The sequence below is a fragment of the Pygocentrus nattereri genome, chromosome 29 (genome assembly GCF_015220715.1).
Source record: "Pygocentrus nattereri isolate fPygNat1 chromosome 29, fPygNat1.pri, whole genome shotgun sequence".
Classification (NCBI taxonomy): Eukaryota; Metazoa; Chordata; class Actinopteri; order Characiformes; family Serrasalmidae; genus Pygocentrus; species Pygocentrus nattereri.
Genome location: NC_051239.1, coordinates 7,882,894 through 7,905,990, shown reverse-complemented (window position 1 = coordinate 7,905,990; position 23,097 = coordinate 7,882,894). Strand labels below are relative to the sequence as shown.

Here is a 23,097-nt window from a genome sequence, read left to right as displayed (position 1 = left end):
TGTGACGTTGTGACTGCACTGAGCTGCTAGTGAGCAACGAGACATGAAAGGGGAGGGGCGAGAGCTCCCTGCTGTGAAAACAACTCACATTTCTCCACAAAGATGGACGTTAAAACAACTGCAGCTTTCTTTATATCAAACAACCAGGCACAACTGCCGCAAGGAAAACAGCATTTAAACACAAAAATGCTTTTAAAAATGTTGAGTTGCTCCCTCACCTACAAAGATGAAAATCCAGTTTGCCTCAGATTTTGTAAGTCAAACATTTCCATAATAAACATATTTCATCAAAATTATTGAAGAAAAACAATAGGTGCAACTCGGGGAGCTCCAAAAACGGTGTAAATGGCATTTTATGACTGTGAGAAGGGGTTAAAAAAACTGTAAAACATGAAAGGTAGTTGCTTGTATATGCGAGTATGTTAGTTATGTAATACCTTAAAGTGGGCATGTTGCCAAGGACGTGTTAAAAGCGTGACTGAGAAAGCCGAGATAATATGGCTTTTGTTGCCCAGTAGGCATGGCTGATATTGGGCCCATACACAGTTATAAAATAAATATAAATATATTTCTCTGACAAATTCATATGTTGTTCGCTGAGGAGAAAAACAGCTGTAGAAGACGAGTCTCCATCAGCATCCAGTGTGACCAGTTTGTAGTTTCAGCTCATCTGATCTCTAATATGTTATTCATACATCACAAAAACCTGGTGCAGGGGCCGGCAACGTGCGGCTATTTCACTGTCCTGTTGCGGCTCCAGGCAGAATTTCATTTTCAGCTAATAATGAAATAATCCTTGTTTGTTGTAAATTAAAGCTCTGCTGACTGTTCTAACACAGTTTTAACAACAGATGGTCTTGAACACTGGAGTTAATGTACAACCACTAATTCACCAACCTTTAACCCTGAAGTTCGGCACACAGACTGCTGGTCACCATAGCAACGCAGACAATCTCGCCTAGCTAACAAAAGAAAAAGAAAAGAAAGATAAATACAAGATTGAAAAAAAAAACGAATAATTTGGAGACAAACTTACCGACTCGTTTGTATTTATAAGCATATAATATCCAGCTGGTATCTCAATATGGTCAATCTGCAACAGGACACTGTCCAACAACAAAAAGTCACACAGATGAACTCAGCTCGTCATACAATCCCTGCTTGGTCAGATTTTTTCCCGTCCCATCTTAAATGGTACAGGAGTTACATTCTAGTGCCTCAGCCACCGTATAAGGTGGAATGAGAACATTCAAACAAGTAGCTGGCGAATGACAAGCTGACTTCAGCACTGTGAGAAAAGCAGCTAGAGCAGAGCAAAAGCTTAAAGCAAAGTAAGTTTCGCTTTTCTGCTCACGTTTTTTAGCCTATTCTAGTACATTAGCACACACAGAGACACATTTACAGCCAAGACAGTAGAATGTTACTTTAGTAAAATGGACATGAAATGCTGTGGCTCCCGAGGTGGTTTGATTTCTGATTAAAAAAAAAAAAAAGAACAATATGGCTCTTATTATCATTGGTGTTGCCGACCCCTGACTTGGCTGCAAAACTGCACGAGTTTCAGGCAAATCCTATTTTCTTTTTCCTCTTAACTGGACACTCAGTTAACTTCCACTACAAGTTGAGTGAAATTTCCTATTATAAATGTATGTTAACAGCATTTACATGCTGTTAACATGCAAAAATCCCACTTTATAAGAAAAAATATTAAGGGAAGTCTAGAGGAACCATAAGACCAGCTAATCAGAACCGTCAGTTTTACACAGCCATTATGTTGTACAACAACCTCAGGCTGGTTAAGCATGGATTAGTGTCTGCACACCTCCAAAGAAACACCACCCCTGGTTAGAGTGCAGGCAGTGTTCTCACGCAAGGATATCTGTCAGCAATGAATAATTGACAGTGTGCATCTTTATGAGATAACACAAAGATGAAGGACAACCCTGTAGCATCCATGATCATGACTACAGAAACAAAACTCTACCTCGGCACGGACAAAGATTGCATACAGAAGGGCGGCAGACTCCACACGGGTTGGGAGACTCATCTGAAATGCTGTTTGATAGATACATGTTCATTAGGCAGATGACCCGACGTCCTCCATGACTAATCTGATCTCATCTTTATGTACCGTCACTTAGCGCTGTGTTCACTACACTGCAATGCAAATGCAAGGAAAACTTTCAGCACAAACGGCTTCGACACTCAAAACCAATTAAACTACTCCAAATTGCCTGCAGCGTCACCACCTCAACTGAGGAATAGCCAATAAGCACTAAGCTTTCCGCCATATCCTTGCTCCTCTTTTTTTCCCCCCTCAGAAAGCAGCAAACATGTTCATGGTGGCATTGTATTTCTGCTGAACGAATTAAGTGCTGCACACTAAAACATTATTTCACTGTGTTCTCATCAGGGATAAGCATGTTGACTAATTTTGATATTTGTTTATTTATAACAGTTAATGAAGGACATCTGGTTCCCCACGGAAAAGAAACAATCAACAACAAAAAGGAAAAAATGGACTTTAGCACTGTAGGGCGGTAGACTTACTTTATAGACAATAACACTGGAGGTTCATGTTTTATTAATCAAAAATAACCTGTTCTGTTCTACATGAGGTGTTCTCTCCAAATGTGTCAACATACCAACATGGTACTACATCAGAGAAATACAGGGCGATTCAAAAAGATTCATCCGATTTCAAAATGATTTATTCCACTTGTAAATCACTACAGAACAATGCAGTAAACTCTAAATGTTTTAGTTGAGCATAAAGTTTATATAATAATTTCACAAGTGCTCAATATGACCAATATAAACCTCCTCCAGCTGTACAGACATCAATGCCACAGTCAAATTCATCCCATACTCGACTGAGCATGTCAGGTGTCACTCACGGTGTGACTTCGGAGATCATCCAGTGTTTTGGAACCAACGAGAAACACTTTGAGGTGTTGGAGCTTCACTGCTGGCGAAAATCACACTCCGCAGTTATGAGGAATTCACTCTTATGGACGTGGAGAACGCAAAACGCTTTCTGCTCAGGGGACTCATCTCCTCACAGACTGAAGGGAGCCACCTTCCAGTGTCAGTCAGAAACTCTATGACCCCCTCTTTCAATTGGACTGCGATTGGTTCCTAGAAGCCTCATGATTGCAAAACTATGGAGCTTTGAAATCGGATGAATCTTTTTGAATCACCCTGTAGATTGGACTTGCCTAACATCAGCTAGAGAGAGAAATCAGAATAATGAAATGAGGCATTAGCTAATGAAAAACACACCACAGCTAGACACACTATCTCTGCCTTCTCAGCCACATCCTTTACAACACAACCATAGCAATGCGCTGATGTGTTCTTTACTCATCTAGTAGAACACGCTCACTTGCAAGATTGTAATTTTACAGTCCAGTTCAAACATAAAATCACTGTTTTACCAAACTGTTAAATAGCTTCAGAAATGTGACGAATACCCAAATACTGATTTCAGTTTTTCAATTCCAGCACAGCGAGTAAATGAGTACACAAACACACCCCTAGTTCTCATATAGGTGCTGGTGTAGGAGAACCTCTTAACTCCAAAAAGCTAACTTTCTACTAGAGCTGCACAAAGGAAAACAATCATTTGTTAATGACTATCTTAATGCTGGCATTGGCAATACTGACATCACACAAGGCTGCAATATGCAAATAAGGCCTCTAGCAAATTCACCTTGACCAATCAGACCTCCAGATAAGATTCTGTAGGTGTGCAGAGATTAATCAAAATTATTAAACCAATGCAAAATTTGGAATGTAAATTAAAAGAAAACTCTTAGCCAGTCTTTTATCATGTCACATCAACATGCTTTTAATATACTGTAAAGCAAATTTATACAGCAATCATGATACATAGCGATACAACTGCAATAACATGTGCAGCTCTATTTTATAGGAGAAAGAAAAAAAAACATTTGTAACTTTTGTTAATGTCAATTGAAAAAAATATTTTTTTGCAAAATGTTTTTGGACCATGTGTCATGAAAGGGCAAGTGGTGTTTTCAAGTAAAAAATGTAAAATAAATAACTAAATAAATAGCCCCCCTTAAAAAGGTTGAAAATATCCTTAGGACGGCAATATGCAATCTGCACAGCGAAACGATCAATTCTTTCTGTCCATTAGACCTATTTGTGCAGCAGTTTCCGTTCAGATGGCAGAAATGCAATATTGTGGAATGTCTCATGAAGTCAGCCAAAGAAAGATGTTCTACTGATCAGATTTCCATGTGCTAAATGGAGAATAAATCACAGCGCTTTAATAACTCATGTCTTTCCCTCTCTCTGCTATTTGTCTGTTCACAACAATCAACAATTTAAAGTTTTGAAGAATGAGGGTATGAGAAAGAGAAAGATAAGACCGCAGAAGAGGGAACAATATACGGATTAAAGCAATATTTTGGTCAAGATATCCAATTTACATAATTTCCCACCAAAATCTAATGTTTTTACCTTTGAAGAAATTGTGTAAATTTGATCTTTGGGGTGTATTTGATCTTAAATAGTCTTGCTTACATGATTTTTGACACTGCATGACTTTTCTATAAAATAAAGACGGAATACATGTGTGTGAATGAGAGGGAGGCAGGTGGAAAGGTGAAGATGCAAGGAGTAGAGGTCGTAAAGGTGGATGACTTCAAATATCTTGGGTCAACCATCCAGAGCAATGGACAGTGTAGAAAAGAGGTGAAGAAGAGGGTGCAGGCAGGATGGAGGGGTGGAGACGGGTGTCAGGGCTGATGTGTGACAGAAGGATAGCAGCAAGAGTGAAAGGGAAGGTTTACAAGACAGCAGTGCGTCCTGCCATGATGTATGGTTTGGAGACTGTGGCTCTGTCTAAAAGACAGGAGGCTGAGCTGGAGGTGGCAGAGATGAAGATGCTGAGATTTTCGTTGGGAGTGACAAGGATGGACAAGATTAGAAATGAGCAGATCAGAGGGACAGTGAAGGTGGAGCAGTTTGGAGATAAAGCCAGAGAGGCCAGGTTGAGATGGTTTGGACATGTGTTGAGGAGGAACAGTGGATATATTGGTCAAAGAATGTTGGAGATGGAGCTGCCGGGCAGAAGGAGAAGAGGTAGACCTCAGAGAAGGTATATGGATGTAGTGAAGGTGGACATGGAGATGGTTGGTGTAAAAGTAGAGGAGGCAGTGGATAGGGCAAGATGGAGGCAGATGATCCGCTGTGGCGACCCCTAAAGGGAGCAGCCGAAAGAAGAAGAAGAAGATGACTTTTCTATAAAATTAATGTGTTTGACGATTCACAAGATTCATAATTTGATTTGACTTAACACGGTACAATGGTGTCTCAATGCAATACATTGATTGTGTGTCAAAATATCATGATACGCATTATGTTGTGAAAATGTCCAAGTATCATAATATATTTTTGCCATATTGCTCTATTGACAGCCACCTCAGTAAATGTTCTCATTTTAACCATTTCTAACAGCCATCTAGTTCCACTTTAACCAATTCCAATTGTATATTGTTATGTATAAATAAGGTACAACACAGTATCGACTAGGGGTAAATTATAAGTTTCATCACAATGCAATCCTCTATCGTTTCTTTTACCCAACAATGCAATGATTTTTGATGTAATGCAATGCGGTTTGATACTGGGGTGTACAGTCGATATGAAATGATATTGACGCATAGGAACAGCAGTTACTTAGTCTTTTGCTGTGAAGACTCTTATTTTGATAGACAGGGCTGCACACTAGAGTTAAACACCACAAGTCTTGCAGTAAACAGAGTAGCCTAACCAGTGAGCTACAAATGCTGAGTGCTAACCTGAGCCCAAGCGCCAGTTTCCCCTGTGTTTTTATACGCCATTTCAGAGCTATTGAGTAAAGCAGAGTTTAAACCAGATCTATGACAAACCAGATCCCCCTCCCGCACTACAATATACACATGCATTGTTGTGATGCATAAATATCAATGACACCAATCATTTCCTTTTTGGTCGATGCATTGATGCAGGTCAATAGACTGCACTCAGTAATAAACCTACAGTCAAATTCCAATTTAAGAACATTTCTTATTCCTATTTAGATTGCAAATAAAACATGCCCTCTTTGTATATCCAATTAATATTAAATTATTAAATACCCACTAAAGAATTTCATAATACTCTGCAGAGCTGCCCCGAGGATTATTTCAGATCTGTGGCCAACACTACCACCCAAACAACTCCGTCTCATGACAAGGATCAACTGAATACACCATAAGACCTGGACCAAAGTAAAGGAGGTAAAAAAGCGGTCTTCCAGGGGGCCACCTTGGTTAGACATGTTTAGTCCGCCTGTAGCTTGATGCAACAGAAGCCTAACTTCACGCCATGGAACTTAAAATCTTTCTATTACTCTCAACACCTAAGAAGAAAGAAAAGAAACTCTTTTTTACAGTTTTGCCCTCTAAAGCTCTACATAAAAGGTACATAAAGGTGACACAATGAGAAATCTTTAATAGAAGATTTGCTTTGGCATTTCCAGTCCTGGTGGGCTTGTCTAGAGGAAAACAAATTTCAGTCAGCATGGCAACAAGAGATGGTTTACCAAAAGCTGGGTGTACAATACATGGCTTAAATCCTTACAGACTCCTGAAAGAGAGAACTTCAGACAGTTCTACAGAATTTCTTGTCTTATTGTCACACACTGGACAAAGCAAAGACACAGGATAGCACATTAACCAGTTATATCAACTCAAAACGTTTGCGCTTTCATGCACCTACAAGAAACAGAAAATGTGACCATGGATGACTATGCAGTGGACAACATGGATAATATACACTTATTATTATGGGTTCTGCAGCATTAAAACACAATCCTCACAACCACAGCGCTGTTACAGCACTCAAAAAGTCATATTTAAGTATTAGTGCATTCCCAAGCACGGTGCGGCACGGTGGCGTGGTGGGTAGCGCTGTCGCCTCACAGCAAGGAGGGCCTGGGTTCGATTCCCCGGCCGGGTGGTAAGGGTCCTCTCTGTGTGGAGTTTGCATGTTCTCCCCGTGTCTGCGTGGGTTTCCTCCGGGTTCTCCGGTTTCCTCCCACAGTCCAAAGACATGCAGTCAGGCCAATTGGACATGCTAAAATTGCCCCTAGGTGTGAGTGACTGTCTGTGTCTGTCTGTCTGCCCTGCGATGGACTGGCGACCTGTCCAGGGTGTATCCTGCCTTCCGCCTGAAGACTGCTGGGATAGGCTCCAGCACCCCCTGCAACCCTGACGGAGAAGCGGCTTAGAAAATGGATGGATGGATGGATGGATGGATGCATGCATTCCCAAGCAATGAAAGTGAAAGAAATAAGTGGGTTCATGTCAGTTATAATTTAAATGAAAGTAAACTGAGGAAGCTATGAGGGATTGGAGAGTGGGAAAACGCTATGTTTGCATGCCAGCTGTTTTTAGCAGCTGGCTAACTTGAAGCATCGCTCCGTCACTCGCGCAACACGGCTAATTGGTGATCCTGTAGATCAAACACCACAAACGCACTGCTTTCAGTTTAAACAAACCTAAAAGGTGGCCCAGCTCTATATACACTATATTTCCAAAAGTATTCACTCACCCATCCAAATCATTGAATTCAGGTGCTCCGATCACTTCCATGACCACAGGTGTATAAAACCAAGCCCCTAGGCCTGCTTCTACAAACATTAGTGAAAGAATGGGTCGCTCTCAGGAGCTCAGTGAATTCCGGCGTCGTACCATGATCGGACGCCACCTGCGCAAGTCCAGCCGTGAAATTTCCTCACTACTAAATAATCCACAGTCAGCTGTCAGTGGTATTATAACAAAATGGAAGTGATTGGGAACGACAGCAACTCAGCCACAAAGTGGTAGGCCACGTAAAATGACAGAGCGGGGTCAGCGGATGCTGAGGGGCATAGCGCACAGAGGTCGCCAACTTTCTACAGAGTCAATCGCTACAGACCTCCAAACTTCATGTGGCCTTCAAATTAGCTCAAGAACAGCATAGAGACCTTCATGGAATGGGTTTCCATGGCCGAGCAGCTGCATCCAAGCCTTACATCACCAAATGCAATGCAAAGCGTAGAATGCTGTGGAGTAAAGTGCTGCCACTGGACTCTGGAGCAATGGAGACGTGTTCTCTGGAGTGACCAATCACGCTTCTCCATCCAGCAATCCGATGGACGAGTCTGGGTTTGCTGGTTGCCTGGAGAACGGTACTTGTCTGACTGCATTGTGCCAAGTGTAAAGTTTTTTGGAGGGGGGATTATCGGGTGGGGTTGTTTTTCAGGACTTGGGCTCGGCCCCTTAGTTCCAGTGAAAGGAACTCTTAAAGCTTCAGCACCAAGAGATTTTGGACAATTTCATGCTCCCAACTTTGTGGGAACAGTTTGGGGACGGCCCCTTCCTGCTCCAACATGACTGCCACCAGTGCACAAAGCAGGTCCATAAAGCCATGGATGAGTGAGTTTGGTGTGGAAGAACTTGACTGGTCTGCAGAGTCCTGACCTCAACCCGACAGAACACCTTTGGGATGAATTAGGGTGGAGACTGTGAGCCAGGCCTTCTCGTCCAACATCAGTGTCTGATACACAAACGCCTTCTGGAAGAATGGTCAAAAATTCCCATAAACACACTCTTTATATAACTCTGTTATAGCTGCAAAGGGTGGGCCGACATCATATTAAACCCTATGGATTAAGAATGGGATCTCACTCAAGATCATATGCATGTGAAAGCAGATGAGTACATACATTTGGAAATATAGTGCAGGTATAACAATGCACTGCACTGAAGTTCCAACAAACACTCATGCAATAGAAACAATATGCATAGTGGGCAAAAAGCCTTATATTAACCCTATCGACCAGGGTATCCTAATCTCAAACTTCAAATGCCAATCCATTTTGAGGATCTGGCAATAGTACCTCATTTAAAACTGCAGCCAGAGAAGTTACAGCACATCCATGTCCACGTTGTCCAGATTGAAATGTATTAATGTGTAGTTATAATAATTGATTTGTTTAAATCAGAATAACAGCAAAGCACAACTGATGTCTGACTTGCACACCTATTAAAGTGTTTGTTTGGTCAAAATGAAACAAAATAAAAACTTTGTTAGATTATTCTTTAGATATTGAATAAATGCAACAAACTACCAGCACCACCCACTCTGGCTCATGCAGCACACTTCTCCTGCCTCCCAGCCAGAGCAATGTTGCTGATTACACAACATGGATATTTCATTCAGTGTTTTTGTTCCAATTCTCTCCATAAATTAGATGTGTCCAATTCCACCCACTAATTAGTAAAGACTCCCCCAATCACAGCCCGTCATCACATCATTTCCAACTGCTGCTAAAGCAACATCATTGGACAGCTAAACGCGCTAAGAGAAAAGCGCCAACTGCCGATTCTGTTGCAGCAGCCAACAGACGCCTGCACTGGCTAGCATTGTGATGGGTGAAGACGGTGGGGTGGACATCCTACCTACCGAGAGAGCAAGGCCAAGTGTGCTCTCTTGGACTCCCAGCCACAGATGACTATAGCAATCTCCTTAGGGCCAACGCTTAGACGGATATGCAATTAGGGAGCCGTCATTCAAAGTTTATTGAGAGTATGTAATCTGTGCTGTCACTTCAAGTTGACTGACCTTTTGTGGAAACTACTACCAACAATCAAAACTAGGCACTTGGGTACATCCTACTAGGGGTGTGAAAGAGAGAGGGTGGGGCTTATGCCATGCATAACTCAAATGACTGGACTTTGTAAGAGAGGCAGGCACTCAAAAAGTTCCATTTGAAAACTATTTATGAACTACTATTAAATTCTAAGTCTGACAGACCACAAATTGAAAGGTTTAATTGTGTGTCCAGACATTTTTACACAAAATACTGAAATCTAATTGAATATTTACACTAGAAAATGTGTGTGTGTGTCGAATAGTTTAGTATCCTCAAATAGACCTGTTCATATGGTTTCTGACACTGCAGGACACACTGGCATCTACAAACACGGATAAAAATGTCAAACAGCTAAAGACTGGCATCCGCCAGGTTTTTAGTTTCTCTGCAGTTTCTACTTCCTCCAACATAAACATCTTACTCCCACCTGCCTCCGGTACACAAAGACTACACACACACAAACATCAGAACACAGAGGCACAAACACAGCCTCCAACAGTAAAAGCCGTCTCACACTGTTCCTGCACACAGACGTCCCTGACCGCGGCTCACTGCAGAGAGCAGGACAGACCCAGCTGAAGCTGCAGGCAACCGCAGCAGGTCACTGGTAAACCAGGACAAAGACTTTGGGTCTCTGTGTGTGACAGGCTTTCTCTCACTCACACCCCCAACCTTCCCAGCCCCGAGTGCTGTGGGGGACGAGAGAGAGAGAGAGAGAGAGAGAGAGAGAGAGAGAGAGAGAGAGAGAGAGAGAGAGAGAGAGAGAGAGAGAGAGAGAGAGAGAGAGAGAGAGCATATGAAAGTGAAAGAGTATGTGAGAGAGACGGGGAGAATAAAGAAAAAATGAGAGAAGCAACAAAGAGTGGAAATGACAACAAAGGAAGTCAGAAAGAGGAAAGAAAAAAGCGAGAAAAGCAAGTACAAAAGTGAGGACAGAGAAAAAAGAAACAAAAACATGGACAGAGACAGAAAGTAAAAGAATAAAAGAGTGAGAGGACAGGGTAAAAGAATGAAAGTAAGAGCGGGAGAGACAAAGAGAGGGAGAAAAAAGACTAGAAGAAAAGGGAGAGCACATGAAGAAAGAGAAAAGCAAGAAAGAAAGGAGGGGATAAAAGAGAATTAGATCAGAGAGACTAAAGAGGAAGAAAAGACAGGAAGAGAAAATAAAAGCTAGTGAGAAAGAGAAAAGGAGAGAAGCGAGAGAAAGCAAGAAGGAAATAAGGAGGACAAAGGAAAAAAGAGACAGGGAGAAAGAAGGAGAGAAAACAGGAAAAAGGAATGAAAAGGAGAGAATGAAAGAGGGGAAAGAGAGACAGAGGGAGAGAGAATGAGAGACAAGAAGAATAAAAAGGTAGTGGAAAGAGAATGAAAGGAAAAGAGAGGGAAAGAGAGACAGATAGAGGAGAGAAAGATGGATAGAGAAAGGGAGAGAATAAGAAAGGAAGACAGAGGGAAAGGGAGAAAGAGAGAGATATATATATATATATATATATATATATATATATATATATATATACACACACACACACACACACACACACACACACACACACACACACACACACACACACACACACACTGTACAAGCCTATAAGAAGCCCCCCCCCTCCGCTCGGCTTCACACTGTCAGTTATCTCCAGACAGCAGATGCCGGAGCGTTAGAGGCGCTGCTCTGATGGGCCTCACTTCCTGCGTACGATCGCTGCAGCTATTGTTGTTATTTTATTAGTGTCACTCTGAGTTGTTAATTAAGGCTAATCATTTCGGTGCTATCTGATGGGCCTGGAACAGCCAGGCTGCTGCTTTCTGACTCACTGCATGTGCCGCTGATGCATCCTGCTCAGCCAACGCCGATAGAGGCTATTTTCTGCTAATCAGTCCGGCTTCCTTTGTTAAAAACGTCAGCCTGGTACAAAGAACTTGGAGGTCCCACTCAATCAAGTGGCAATTAGGAAAGAAGTTTCGTTAGATTTTAAACTGCTTTAAAACCATCTAGTGCTTGGTGTACTATTGGTATACTGTGATACTGACATACACAGGCTTATCAACGATTAGGGCTGGGTATCGTTTGAAAATGTTCAATACCGATACCATAACGATACTTTTTCGATACCCATTTTTTAATTACAGAAGAAACATACAAAAAAGGAATTATTATAACGATTTTCTACTTCCTACAAATTATCTATCCAGGGAGGTTCAACAATCTATAAGGGCTGCAATCCTATAACAGTAAAAACTGGTTAAACCCCTTTGACATATTTAGCTTGTAATGTAGTTCACATTACAAGCCTCACTGCTCAAATCCGATCTCTGTGACATGATGGTCCATACTCGTTTAGGTAAGTAATTTAAAATCGGTCATTAATGTGATCAAACCGGCGTCCTGAACTGGCCCACATGAATGAATCACATCAGCAAACAAGCTAACAAGCATAACAAACCTTTACTGTGAACATAGTTAACTCTGCTCAGCTTTCAGCTGCTCATTATTGGAGTGAGACGAAGGTGAAAAAGGATTGACGTGTTGCTTTTCGATTACGGCAAAAGATCAGATTTGTGCCGCTTCAACCTGGTAATGTGAGTGTAGCCTTTGAGACCTTTGGGTAGAAGGTGGGCATCGTATGAGGCTGTAACTCTTCTTTCCAGTCAAATAGATGGTGATGTCATTTTTAAACCCTTATAATAAAGTAGCTGAACTGAAGTTTTTTTTCTACTGAAAGTCGACCCATTTTTCCACAAATCTGAGCTATAAATCAAACAGACGGCGTGTCTTCAGTGATAAACTGTGAAAATGACTTTTATAAAATACAAATGGCGCTTAAGATTTTTGGCTTTTAGCAGTAAATTGTAAGCATATAGCGATATGCGTTATCATAAAACACATTTTCTGTTCATTTGAGGGGAGCTTTTAACATAAAAAATAGATAAATAAAATAAAAATTTGCATTTATATTATGCAGTTGCAGAATAATTTGCCTTATGATTTGGTCATGTAAATTCAGATAGAACAACCAAAACATACCCTGGAGAATAAGAGGTTAATATCACAGGCTTGAATTAAAGCACTTATGGTACGATTAACCGTAAAACAGCAGTATAAAAGTCTAAAAGTGTCAGTATAAAAGTCTAAAACCTGAATGGATTACAAATATTCATGTTTTCAGTCAGAAGTAGCATCAAACCCAGGCTGAAGGGAAGGGAGTTGAAGGCACTCCAGTTCACACTATGCCTAAGAACACCCTTCTGCTGATAAAATCACAGTAACGCATGGCCTCACCTGGCTTATTGCTTTAGTATAAAAGTGATGCGCCTGATAGCAAGTGGTTTGTTTTTTGCCTTTTATTCCATTTTGTGAGCTGGTATATGTGACCTGACAGTTATCTGTAAGTCATTTGCTGGAGGCTTCAGAGTTTTGAAAGAAGGGTTCAAAATTAGTTTAGATGTTTTCTGTCTGCCAATGTCCTTTTTGCCTTGTTAATGATTATAACAACATATAAGGACATGGTTTGTGTTGTGCATGTTTTTTTCAGGCTGAGGCACTTCTTGCCTATTCATTTCAAAGGCAAAAAGCGCATCCAACTGAACCGCTCGTCAGTACTGTTTTTGTGACGAGTGCTCCTGTAACACAGTGTATAAAACTGGCAAAAGCAGTTAACGTTAAACACGCTGAAAATGAACATGAGAGCTAGACATAATTTTGTGTCGTCTGCTGAAAAATGACAAACATGTAGTTCCCCGACATATAGTCATTTCTTCTGACTGTATTCCGCCAAGGTTGAGCCTGTCCAATGACCACAAAACACACAAAAACCAAGGCATTTGTTCTTAAGCCCGCTTTACGCCACTGAGATTACAAATGCAAATTTGTGCAAATTCGGTCGTGCTGCGTGTCAGATAAAGATTTTCCGGCGGCAGATTTATGATGCAAGAAAGTGATGACACTCTGCATGTGGTTACTTTTTTGATGAATAACAGGACCATGCAAGCAAAAAAATAAATAAAATAAATCTCTGCATAGTATGAAATGGCTTCAGAGGGGGTGGAGCTGTTCTTGGCTGGGGGAAAAGGGCGACACAGAACGCTCATTCTCCAAAGGGAACTTGAGGTCAATAGGCTAATTTTTCTGCCCACTAGCCGTAGCAGTAGCTAGCTCTGCTATTTCACCACAGGTCACTCCATAGCCTTAACTCAAAGTTATGTATGCAGCGGAGGACGGCTGCATTTCTCAGCAATTACATCACTGAAGGCTGTTCTGTGACTGAGAAATCCATCCCGCGTTTGTGAGAAACCGAAGGACGCTGCTGGAGAATTCAAGACTTTCAGTCTCTCTTCATGCACAGCCGTGATTGGCAAGGTAAGTCGCTTTGGATAAAAGCATCTGCTAAATGTAAATGTAATGTAATGTAATGTAACGTAATGTAAAGGTGCTGCATCACCAGAGTTTGTAATGAAATGAAATTTTAATTCAACTTTAAAATGAAAATGAAATGTGTTGCGTGGTTTACATCAGTAAGCTGTGACACTGCAGTACTGCCTAAAGAGTTATCGTCTTTGATTGCATGGGCAGCAAATTGTTCGCCGTGGAGCAGGTCACATCAAACATTTGAATAACACTGATTCACCGCCTTACAATCAAAAAGAGTGCATTCAAGAATATCATCGCACAGCGTAAACCTACCTTAAGAGAAAGCTCAATCTAGCCAGGACATATGCTGTATTGACCAATGCAAGTGCTGTATTGACCAAAGTGCAAGCATTGCATACCTGGACCTACCCAGTCCAAGGCCTTGCAGGCTCTCTTGGACACCAGGCCTTGGGCGACATCATCTGGGACCGCAACAACGCTTAGTACAGAATACTGACAAAGATCCCATTTACACCTAATTAAAAAACATGGCACTCAACCCTAATTATGCAGATATACAGTGAATTCAGTGACAGAGTATATTATCAAGCTCAAAATGAATTTTATTTTGGATTTGTATGCAAGGCCACACTGTTTGGATAAACTGAGTAATTTTTGTTGTATATTTTAGATTTTTATAGATCTACAAGTAGTAAAGCTACCAAGCTTGACCAAACAGCAGCTACTATGAAACAATGCACTTGTGGAAGTTTAGAGAGGTCAAATCACAATTTACATAACTTTACACTATTCAGACATTATGATGAAGTCATCTGAAAGAGACATGCCTCTAAAGACTGGGAGAAAAAAAAAAAAAAAAAAAAACACACAGGCACAGGAACCCTCACTTAAACACACACACACACAGTACTGCCTCAATGCACATATTGCTGCAAACCTGACAAACTGCTGCATAATCAGAAATACTTGTCCATAATTGGAAAGTGTCTCTCTCTCTCTCACACACACACACACACACACACACACACACAAAATCAGTCAAGGCGTATGCCTTATACACTGCAGTGTCACTGCTGTATGCTGTCCAGATTCTCACCGACAGAGGCTGCACTGCACAATTTAGCAAGTTCATAAACACTGAGCTTTGACCTCTGCAATTAGTCAGTCATAAAACAGTATGTACTAATTATGTTTACTTTAGTAGCCTGGTCACTGCATCAGAATAAGTCACTTGTGATATGCAAATGGCACTGTTCAGCAAATGAGCTCAAAAAACCTGCAGTGGAGACTTCACAGGATAAACACACTGATACAGGGCTCACAATTAGTATTTTCCTCTTGATGCACTGATATTTATTTCGATATCCAATATTTTTCATGTATGTAACTGCCAATGCTGACGCTCATATGTAGAGATTGGGCCTGCATCTACCTGGAGTAGCCTTACGAAGAAATAACTACATCTTTCAGGCACAGAAGCCCAGCACCTCCCAAACCAGAGCACATTAAATACATTATCTAATACTGCTTTGAAATATTGGTCAATTTAAACCTCTGTTCAAGGGTGAAATCTTTGTCAACAACTCATTGTGCAGCAAAGTGTAAAAGGGACAAAAGTATGTCATGCAAGTAAAAACAGTAGTAGCAGCTAGAGGTGGGCAATGGGACGATATTTTATCATTATTGTGATAAATTGAACACACTTTTCTGAGTGTATCGTGCATAATGTCAGTACCCTGAAAACACTGACTAACTACATGTTTCATTAAAGAGTGAGCAAAATTAGGCCTGTTTATTTGGATTCAGTGCAGCGCAGTGTGTAAATATTAAAGTCACTGTAGTTGTATGTTTACTATTATTACTTTTGTAATCTTTATAAGTGGAGCACAGATTCTACTTAAGTTTGTTCCAGCTTATTAAATCTCAGAAAAAGACTGACATACTGTGTCTCCTGAAAACGTCTTGAAGTTTTGTGATATATTTTCTAGTAGCAGCCAGCTTGATATTTCAATTTTATCTGACATTTGTTCATTTTGATAGTTAACAGTGCCAAAACCAAGTAAGCAAGACTGTTTGAGATTACTTAACATCTCAGTGCTATTTGATGCGCATGTGAGACGATTTAGGCCTGCAGTTTATACGATGCTAACTGGTGGAGTACAAGTGCCTTCATTTGAGTGCAAAATTAAAGAAGCAAACTTCAGATACCAATCAGCCTTGGTTAGGGGTGTAATGATATACATTTACAAATTCTATTCCATTTTGGTTATGGTGTTACTTTTAGTGCTTTTGTAACCCTATAGACAAAAATGTTGTATTTCTCCCTTTATTAATCCAGGTAGATTCATGCTACATTCAAGTTTGCATTTAGAAAGCATTGTTCCATGCCTCATAGTGGTACGTGCCTGACGACGACACAAAGCAGACAGCGTTACGAGCAAAAATGGATGATTATCAAAGGACAGCTTTAAGACGGTAAACTGTTTATTCAGGTGGAAAAAGCAAACACGCTCTGTATTCTCATTTTATTTTGTACAATACTTAACCTGAAATTCAACAAGACATTTGCCATTCATGGTTCCCCCCAAAAAATTTACATCTGGTTTATTTTACAGTGGCGGTCGACAGCAAACATGGAGAAAACTGAACTCTTGCCACCAGAATTTTCTGTTGTGGCTCTACTGAAAAACTTTGAATGTCCAGTTCGCCGTCATGCATTATACAACAGTTAGTTCGGCCAAGCAGATTGGTTGAGCAGCGTTCCAACTGTGCTGTTATTGCACCATAAGATCACAGGTTTTTCACAAATACTGTATCACTCCGCTGAAAAGTCGTTGCCAAGCAACGACTTTGACAGCTGTAGGAGATGCTCAAGTCATCTGAACGTTTTTACTTCTTACTCTGCGCATAAACAGAAAATGGACACTGTTAAGATCATATTTGACTGACATGTGATTTGGTCAGACTCTGAAGATGAGACGACACTAATTCCCACACAGTCATCACCACTGAGCAGCTTTTCAGCCAGCAGCTGTGACAGAAGAACTAAACAACCTGGAATCAGCCAGAAATGAACCCAATACCATTCGACAAACTAAATGGGCTGCAAGATGCTTTACAGACTGGATGGAACAAAGCAACATTAATACTGATCTTGAAATAAATTGACAATACTGAGCTGACCTTGATATTGTGACAGTTTTATGGCTCAGTCTGATTTGGTCAGACTCTGAAGATCAGACCAGACGTTTGGTGAATGGTACTGGGTTAATTTCTGGCTGATTCCAGGTTGTTTAGCTGTTCTTCTGTCACAGTTGCCGACTGAAAAGCTATTCAGTGGTGATGACAGTTTGGGAATTTAGTGTAAGGAGCTGAAGAACAAACTGACAGCTGTGCTGCAAGTGGGCGGAGCTCGTTACTCTGACATAGCAACAAGCTGCTTGTTAAGGAATTATAATTTGACAGAAGGAACTGCAAACATTAAACGCCGCGTTTACGGCCCAGTTTACTCATTTATTCCTTTTATTTAACTGTTGTATGAAAACAATAGAACACAAGGTGTCCATGTATATTGTGAATAACATCGCCTTTGGCTCGTGCCTGTGGCCAAATCACAGCGCTGATGTTATCTTGCGATAACACACTCCCTCTCGTGTTCCACTGCTTAATTAACCAGGTAGTAGTCAGCACTTAAAAGACTGCTGACTAAGTAGTCTTCTACATCTCAACTTATCATTATAATTGTGTAAATGTTCCACAAAGTAGTAAATTATATAAAGCAGTAATTCTCTAGAATTAAAAACACTATAGTTTGTGTGATCTATACTTGCACTTTGTCTGTTAAAATCTTTTGTGTGTATTCAACTCCATGCATAATTTTCAAACAGCTAAAAAACTTGAATCCTTTGTAGTAACAAATTTCCTCAAATGATTTGAGCAACCTGAATTTATCAGGGTTGAGATGTGACATGACTGAAGGTTACAAATGGGATTACAATGAAAACCCGAAAACATAAGTCAGTTATTGCAGATTACAGAGCAGCACTAAGAGGCGTAATGCCACCTGGCAGGTCTTGATATAAAAGTGAATGAAGCTGTAAGTTACTGCCCGAATAGCCACCAGGAGGTTAGTTATGCAGCAACCCAGATGAATGAGTAGTTCCTTTCCGCACTTAAGCTACACAAAACTCCATCCATTTTCATATCAATGCTTGCCTGATGGCACTAGTCTTGCGTCTAATCCACAATGAACAGCATTTTCAGTAATCCCTGTAATCCCCATTGCCACATTTGGAAATTGAGACACTACATATTTTACTGAAGGATGTGAAATAGAGCCACAATTTGCCCACCTGCACAGTTTCAGGAATAACTAAGAATGTAGAAAAACATTCAGGTTAAAGAGGCATTCCAGCCTAAAATGTGCATTTAATGTGATCTTTTCCATGTTATGTAATATTCTGTAGAGAAGCTCTGCATTGCTCAGCCGCACTGACCTGACCAGATTCACATACTGTTTTAGTGGTTTCACCCATCAATGTTCCCTCACTACAATACCCAGCATGTTCCAGGCAACATCATCAAAACAAGGGATTTAGTAATGGTTAAAGTTTTTAATTTAGGATGGAGTTCCCTTTTCATAGATAACTTAAAGGGGAACAGATTTGTTTAATGTTGCATCATTTAAAAATTCTGCATAATTAAACGATTTAGATGTAAACAAAGTCATTCAGAGTGGTTTGTCATTCTCCATCCACAGTGATAGGAACCAGACATCCACCTCTATAAGCTCCCTCACAGAAAATCCCATGTCTGAGATGTTGTTTTATGGCAGTTTCATGACAAAGTTTTGGCCTAAAACTTATTTTAATATATTCATGGAGGGAGGGGGGGGGTACAATAAGGGTGCTGTAAACTAAAACAGTCCCCAAAGAAAACACTTTTTAACCAATATTTTACCATCACCAATGTCGCATATAGAAACGCAGAAGACGTGTAGGTGTGCAGCTTCACTGGTGGTCTTGGATGGTAAATAAAATGTCGATATGTGTGTTGTAGACGTCCCCATCACCACCACTGTAAATAAATCTCTACGGGCCTGAAATCTAAAATGAGTCTCTACAATGAAACACTTCACATCAAACCACTCTGAATGACTCTCAACCACTGAAATGAAGCCACCTTGAAACTCCAGGAAACAAATGACTTGTGCCACTTCTACCTGCAGCGCGGACGCTGGACAGAGACTCACCTGCAGGAGAGGGTGCAGTTGAGTCACGTGTATTGGTGTGATTTACACGTTTTCTCCTGTCGTCTTAAAACCACTTAAACCGAGGCACAGATCTCGGGAACCGGGGAACACAACAGACAACAGAGCTAGAGTTTTAATAACGGACATCCAGCCCTCCACACGGTGGGCTGGGTAGTGGCTAGGCACTCCTCCACATGTACCCAGAAAAGCTACATCCACCACCCTACAGCAGGAAAACATTGGGTCGTTTGCAGAAAAGTCATTTAGAAAGCTTCCATGTATACAGAACTGTTAAAAACGCAGCAGAGCGAGTCAACTAGTCCAGCACAAGTTAACGGTCGCTATGAGCGCGCGGCTAGCAGCGCGAAGCTAACGCCTCAAATCTCCCAAATATCAGCTAGCGAACCTCTTGAGCCTAGCTTCCTAGGAATTATGCCTATATAACACTAAAACATGCGGTTTAACCGTGTAACAAACTTTTTTATGGGTTTTCAAACAGTAGTTCCATGTTTTGTGCCGATAAATTTCACTGTTTTTTGAAATGGTCAGCTAGCTAGCTAGCTATGTTAGGTAACCTACCCTAGCTGGGTTATTTGAGTCCAAGCGCAGAAACGTTTCTGAATTCACGATTCTCGACCTAAGATTAGCCGAGTCATGTTACCGAGAGCTTAAACTAAGCAACATCACCATCAAAGAAGTAAGCATAAGCTGACCTGAAGTCCAGCAGGTGCGGCGGTGCGTCCAGCGCTCATAGGCGATCCGCTGGCTGCAGGTTAAAGTTGCCAGATTGGCCTAAGTACTTGTTCCATTCCGGGTTGCCAGAGTGGACAGTTTCCAGCCAAGTCATGGTTTATCAGGGTTATAAGCTGGACGACTCACTATAAACCAGGCATAGCGAAATCATCCTATGCGCAGAATTAGAAGGTAATAGCGCCAAAACTGAAATATAATAAAGATGTAAACTATTGGGCCTTAAAAATGTGACAGCAAAAAGAGGATAAACTGGATTTGCGTTCCAAAAACGTGGTTTAGATTTGCACTGATTTAACTACCAAATAAAATCAGATAAAAAAAAATATTAGATCAAAAATGACAACTCTGTTCATCCAAAGATAAGAACGAGGTATTACTGGCAACCTCTTCCTTTCCACTCTCCATAATTTCCATTATTGACAGACTATCATGTTGCTGTTGTTGTTGTCGTTGCTATGGTTGATGGACATAACATAAAATTCCAGTATCGTATAATAATGTACAAATCAAAATAATAATAATAATAATAATAATAATAATAATCATCATCATCATCATCATCATTGCCACAAAAAAACAATCAGAATCTTTTTTACCAGCCCGAGGCCATTTTTTACAACCTAGTGTGATTAAAATAGCCCCACTGAGCTGGAAACTACCCAATCTGCCAACACTGAAGGCTGTCACCAGTCATAATATGAGCACAGACAACACAGCCACTTGTCTGTCTACTGCTTTTGCACACTCACTTGTTTATTAAGTACCTGCTGCTGCTGTTGTCAAGTACAGGCCAAAACAACAGCAGTATTATCCACATTTGTGTGACTGAAAACTGAAATGCTGAAGGTGCAGTGGAGGAAAATGCTAAGTAGTGACCCGAGGGTCTGTGTAAATGCACTCCCCTCATTACCCTCATTTACTGATCATGTAAAATGCGTCTGAAAGGGTTATAATCACTCGGTCGGTCAAAAAGACAGCGTACTTCACAAAAGGTCAGATAAAATAAAAAGAAGGTGACCTTGTAACCCTATAATTTCCAGCCATTTTCTCTTTTTTTGCTGGTGTGTTTTCACACTGTGTGTGTGTGTGGGCTGTATGTGGACAAAGTCTTGCATTTTTCCTGTATATAGATTTAAAGCAACAATAGTGAAACAAAGAAAAATAGCCCCCTCAGATGTAAACGTTAATTCCCCAGTAGCCATTTATCAGTGGTGTGCTACAGGGGTTTCATGCTTACATGCCAAATCCTTCAGCATAATGTGGCTTTCATGCCTGTGTGTCCTAATGGAAGAATCTGCAGGGGCCTGCCTTTCAAGGCACTGCTTCATAGGTTATATATTGAGCGGCTAACAGTGAAATATTTTTTCACTGCCTTATGTCACTGTGCAGAAGTAATTATGGAAATGTTCATTTCAGTCTTTGAATTCATAATTTAAGGCAAATGACAGAAGGAATATTAGCAGTGCTTTATGCTGTCTTCAGTATTACACAGCTCTTCATCTTGATCAACAAAGCATGATACTACACCAGGGGTCGCCAACAGAATTGGACTTTTAGGAAAAAATAAAATAGTCATCCTTTATAGTAAAATAAAGATCCGCTAAATGTTCTAACTTAGTTTTAGCAATAAATGGAGTTAATGTAGAACTGCTAATTCACCCTTTAACCCTAAAAGTTGGCGTGCAGACTATTCACCATAGCAACGCAGACTATAGTAGGGTATAAACAGAAAGATGAAGAAAACAATACGAAAGCAATAATAGTAATGATAAAATGAAAACATAATAAAATTAGGTCAAAGTAATGGAATAGCAATAAAAAGTAAATCAACCAAGAAAACAACCACAATAGAAAACCTAAAAAAATAAATAAAAAAAAGTAAGAAAAGCTAATTTAGCTAGTACAGTTGGAGGCTGAGTGGACGTGGTTAGAGATCAAAAGTGTAAAATGGTGCAGTGACACCAGAGAGTGGAGTTTGAGAGATTCCTGTGATAAATTCCAGGTCCACTGTAGCTCAAAGCAGATATTCCCAGTTCAGTAAAAGCACCTGACAGTAATGTTTGACGAGAAGGCCTGGCTTGTGATCTAATTCATCAAGTGTTCTGTCAGGTTGAGGTCAGGACTCTGTGCAGGCCAGTCAAGTTCTTCTACACCAAACTGGCTCATCCATGTCTTTATGGACCTGCTTTGTGCACTGGTGCGCAGTCATGTTGGAACAGGAAGGGACCGTCCCCAAACTGTTCCCACAAAGTTGGGAGCATGAATTTGTCCAAAATCTCTTGGTGCTGAAGCATTAAGAGTTCCTTTCACTGGAACTAAGGGGCCAAGCCCAACTCCTGAAAAACAACCCCACACCATAATCCCCCCTCCACCAAACTTTACACTTGGCACAATGAAGACATACAAGTACCGTTCTCCTGGCAACTGCCAAACCCAGACTCATCCATCGGATTGCCAGTGGCGGTGCTTTACTCCATTGTATGAGACACTTTGCATTGCGCTTGGTGATGCATTTGGATGCAGCTGCTCAGCTTTGGAAACCCATTCCATGAAGCTCTCTCTACAAACTGTTCTTGAGCTAATCTGAAGGCCACATGAAGTTTGGAGGTCTGTAGTGATTGACTCTGCAGAAAGTTGATGACCTCTGCACACTATGCCTCTCAGCATCCGCTGACCCCGTTCTGTCATTTTACGTGACCAACCACTTCGTGGCTGAGTTGCTGTCAATCGCAATCGCTTCCACTTTGTTATAATACCACTGACAGTTGACTGTGGAATATTTAGTAGTGAGTAAATTTCACAACTGGACTTGTTGCCGATCACGGTAGCACATTGGAATTCACTGAGCTCCTGAGAGCGACCCATTCTTTCACTAATGTTTGTAGAAACAGTCTGCAGGCCTAGGGGCTTGGTTTTATACACCTGTAGCCGTGGAAGTGATTGGAACACCTGAATACAATGATTTGGATGGGTGAGTGAATACTTTTGGCAATATATTGTAGCTTATAGAGAGTTGATTGTAAGGCATCAGAA

At 40.8% G+C, this 23,097-nt stretch overlaps 1 protein-coding gene across 4 annotated transcripts in view; it reads right to left on the bottom strand.

Annotated features, from left to right (window-relative positions):
• gpat2 (glycerol-3-phosphate acyltransferase 2, mitochondrial) overlaps positions 1-20,071 on the bottom strand; it is a 309,817-nt gene extending 289,746 nt beyond the window's left edge. For all 4 annotated transcript variants that reach the window (XR_005129900.1, XM_037536042.1, XM_037536041.1 and 1 more), the window contains exon 1: positions 20,025-20,071. The gene's annotated coding sequence lies outside the window, so the exon portion shown is untranslated. The remainder of the gene's footprint in view (positions 1-20,024) is intronic.
• Between the last annotated feature and the right edge of the window lie 3,026 nt (positions 20,072-23,097).